We start from the raw sequence: 4753 nt of genomic DNA, 5'->3' as shown, positions 1-4753 counted from the left end.
CTACTGAGCTATTAAAAACAATGAATTTATGAAATTTTTGGGCAAATGGATATATCTGGAGGATATCATCCTTAGTGAGGTAACCCAATCACAAAAGAAGTCACTTGATATGCACTCACTGATAAGTGGATATTAGCCCAGAAACTTAGAATACCCAAGATACAATTTGCAAAACACAAGAAAATCAAGAAGATTGAAGACCAAAGTGTGGATACTTCATTTCTCCTTAGAATTGGGAACAAAACACCCATGGAAGGAGTTACAGAGACAGTTTGGAGCTAAGATGAAAGGATGGACCATCCAGAGACTACCCCAAAATATATCTTTTAAAATTATTATTATTTTTTAATTTTGTGTGCATGGCATTTGGCTTGCATGTATGTCTGTGTGAGGGTGTTGGATCTTCTGGAACTGGGGTTACAGGCGGAGTAATAAGCTGCCCTGGTGGTGCTGGGAATTGAACCCAGATCTTTGGGAAGAACAGCCAGTGCCCTTAATGGCTGAGCTGTTTTTCCAGCCCCAAATAAATCTTGTCTTTTAGAAAAAAAAATTTTTTTTTGAAAGTTGAAGGTTTGGATGGTTCAGCTTGCTAAAAAGGTTGCACTTCAAAGGAGCCATCAAAAGATTAAAATGTCAGTGTGACCTTGTCACTGATGATTATCTAGATCTGCTTCATCGTCTCAATTGAAGTTGTGTGCGTGAGGTCTGGGCATGGAGTTTAGTAGTAGAGCATAGGATGTGCAGGTTCCGGGTTCCATCTCTAACACTGAAAAACAAATTAGCATATACATCCATGTGGGCTGTATTAGTCAGGATTTTCTAGAGCCACAGAACTTATGGGATGTCTTTCTTTATTGAGGGAATGTATTATGATGACTTATAGTCTGTAGTCTAACTCCCCAACAATGGTCAGCTGTAAATGAGAAGTCCATGAATAGTTGCTCAGTTCCACAAAGCTAGTTGTTTCAGCTGGTCTTCTCTAGAAGTCGATTCCAACAGATATGCTGGCAAGTAAATGCAAGCAGTCAAAACAGAGAGAATATTCCTTCTTCCAATGCCGTTAGGTAGGTCTCCAGCAGAAGGTGTGGCCCAGATTGAAGGTGTGTATCACCATACCTGGATCTAGGACTTGTTTTTGTCCCAGGCTGACCTTGAACTCAAAGACTTCCTTGCCTCAATCTCCTGGGATGAAAGGCATGTACTACCTTGCCCGGGCCTAAGCTTTTCATAACCACTGTGTCTCAAGTTCTCCATGCCAAAATCCAGATCAGAAACTTGTGTCTTTCACCCTCAAGATCTGTTGAGCCCTTCAATTCTGGATTGTAGTTCATTCCAGATATAGTCAAGTTGACAACTAGGAATAGCCATTACATGGGCATAAAAATTATACACCATTTATAGGGTGGGCATGGTGATACATGCCTTTAATTCCAATACTTGGAATGCAGAAGCAGCACCTGTAGTGGCATCACTATAAAAGGGTTTTTCCAATACAGGAAGTAACCAGATATAATCTAACCTGACACCATCTTAATTGGTAGAGAGCACATAAAATTGGACCATATTCCTCCCCCATGCAAATTTACTCTGGAAAAGAAAGAACTTTGTATTTTTCCTACCTTAAGAGAAAACCTCAACCTAGTTATGGCACAACCACAATGAAAATCTGCACTTACTGGTCTAGAAAATGAATAATAATAGATCCCCTGTTAATGCATCCTTTATCAGCTAGAAGGCTACTTCAGGTGCTAGAATCATGAGTCATAGAAGGTATAAAACTTAAAGCATTCTCCTATAATAAAAGTTCAGTATAGTTTGGATAAAATCAACTAAATTCCAAACTAAACACACATTAATGGCAAGTCTTGACCCAGTTAGAAGTATAAACAATTTAATTATTATTTTCTCTTTCAGTTATGTCTGTCTGTATGTTTGTTTGTATGTATGTATGAATATTGTACATAGGTATGCAGCACCTTGTGTGGCCAGAAGACAATGACAGATCCCACGATGCTGGAGTTACACATAATTGAGGGTCAACCCACATGAGTGCCCAAAGCAGTAAGATGGGTATGCAGTAACTGCTGAGCCATCTTCCCAGCTCCTAAAATTGTTCATTTGAAAATGTTGCACTAGGGCTGCTCTTCCAAAGGTCCTGAGTTCAAATCCCAACAACCACATTGTGGCTCACAACCATCTGTAGTGAGATCAGACTCCTTCTTCTGGTTTGCCTGAAAACAGCTACAGTGTACTTACATATAACAAATAAATACATTTAAAAGAAAAAGAAAATGTTGCACTAAAATATGATAAATCTATGCTTAATGTTTCACAACAATCGGGCTGTTTTCCTTTCATTCTTTTTATTTTGAAGCTGTAAGTTGGATTTTGCTTAAGATTTGTATCTTCACCCTTGAGGGGAAATCCTTACTCTTATCACAATGATATATGGTCAGACTTGACAACCCCAGTTGTTAAACATTTGCATCAATTCATGGTTACATTTTTTAAATTATGTGGGTGTGTGTTTCACTTATTTTTCTATTGCTACAAAAAGATAATATGGTCAAATGAACTTATAAAAGATAACATTTGCTGGGCGTGGTGGCGCACGCGTTTAATCCCAGCACTCGGGAGGCAGAGGCAGGTGGATTTCTGAGTTTCGAGGCCAGCCTGGTCTACAGAGTGAGTTCCAGGACAGCCAGGTCTATACAGAGAAACCCTGTCTCAGAAAAACAAAAAACAAAAAACAAAAAAAAAAAAAAAAACATTTAATTAGTGGCTGGCTTAAAGTTTCAGGGGGTTAGTCCAACAGTTTCAGGTTAAGTCCATGGTTATCTGAGAAGCATGACAGTGAGCAAGCATGATGCTGGAGCAGTAGCTGAGAACCTATATCTGGTCCACAAGCATGGGGAGGTTGGGGTTGCTGAGACTGAGTCTGGCATGGGCTTTTGAAACCTCAAAGCCCTGCTCCCAGTGACACACCTTCCCCAATGAGGGCACACCTCCTAATCCTCCCTAAATCAGTTCTACCACCTAGGAACCAGGCATTCAAACATAAGATTATGAGAGCCATTCTTTTTTCTTTTTTCTTAGATATTTTCTTTATTTACATTTCAAATGCTATCTATCCCCTTTTCTAGTTTCCTCTCCAAAAATCTCCTATCCCCTCCCCCTCCCCCTGCTCCCCAACCTACCCACTCCCACTTCCTGGCCCCGTATGGGAGTCATTCTTATTAAAAATCCACATTCTACTCCCTGGCCCTCATAGGCTTGTAGCCACATCATAATGCAAAACTCATTTAATACAACTTCAAAAATCTCCATAGTCTTTCATAGTCTCAAGAGGATTTAAAAGTCCAAAGTTTCTTCTGACATTCAAGGCAATCTGTTAAGTGTAAAAGCAAAAGCAAAAAGCAAATTCAATACTTCCAATATACAGTGGCACCGAATATATATTGCCACTCCAGAAGAAGGGAAAGAGAGAATGATGAGGAAATACCAGACCAAATCAAGACGGAAACCAGCAAGGAAAATTCCTAATCCTGTAGTTCCATGTCTGATGTCAAACGGCTTACATAGATCTTGAGATCTCCCACTTCCTCCAGCTTTGCTGACTGTAACACACTTCTCTTGGGCTAACTCTTAGTAAGTATCCCAAAGCTCTGGCATCACAACATCTTGAAGTCTCTAACTTAATCAATGCTTCACTTTCACAGCTTCGTAAGATGGACTTTTCAGGGACTCCCTTGCCACACGCCTTGACTCGGTGGCTTTCTTGGAAGAAGAATTCACAACCCTTTTACTCCATATCCGTCTTTTCTCTAAAAACCATGTGGTTAATGCTGCCACGTTTGTCTGCTTGCTGGGGATGGAACTTGTCCCCCTTTTGATTTGTTGATATTTTATCTGGTTGTATATATGCGAGGGGCACATGCATGTCATGGTTTGCATGTGGATGTCAGAGGGGAGCTAGGAGGAGTCAGTTCTCTCCTTTCACTGTAGATTTCAGGAATTGAACTCTGGTCCTCAGGGGCCTTTACCTGCTAAGCCATCTTGTTTGTTCATATATATATATATATATATATATATATATATATATATATCACTTCAAAAGAAGGGAAAGAGAATATATATATATATATGTATATATATATATATATATATATATATATATATATATCTGTAAACATTTACTTATCAATTCTAATAGGTACCCAACAAGTCATTACCCTACAAAAATGTGCATCACAAGAATCAAGAAATACCCTCATCTGTCAGCATATCAGCAACTCCTTAGGCACTATGCCATCACTGAGTTACATGTGTGTTTGAGTACACTGTCGCTGTCTTCAAACACACCAGAAGAGAACATTGGATCCCATTACAGATGGTTGTGAGCCACCATGTGGTTGAAGGAATTGAACTCAGGACCTCTGGAAGAGAAGTCAGTGCTCTTAACTGCTGAGCCATCTATCTCTTCAGCCCATCACTGAGTTTCATGAACAGTCACTTTTTTGCCTTCAACCTGAATGAAAGATGGAGTGATGTAAATATAATGTAGCATATTTTAAATGACTTCTTACAACAGGGCACAAATTAGATCAATATACTCTACAGACTGCCACAAAAATATCCGTCACTTAATTAGCTCTTTGTGTATCTTGCAAGCCTTTGGGTAAGATATGACTCTCTTGTATCTTGCAAGCCTTTGGGTAAGATATGACTCTCTTGTATCTTGCAAGCCTTTGGG

This window comes from Mus caroli, chromosome X (genome assembly GCF_900094665.2).
Source record: "Mus caroli chromosome X, CAROLI_EIJ_v1.1, whole genome shotgun sequence".
Classification (NCBI taxonomy): Eukaryota; Metazoa; Chordata; class Mammalia; order Rodentia; family Muridae; genus Mus; species Mus caroli.
The sequence above is the reverse complement of the archived record's forward strand: the minus strand, read 5'-3'. Positions refer to the sequence as shown.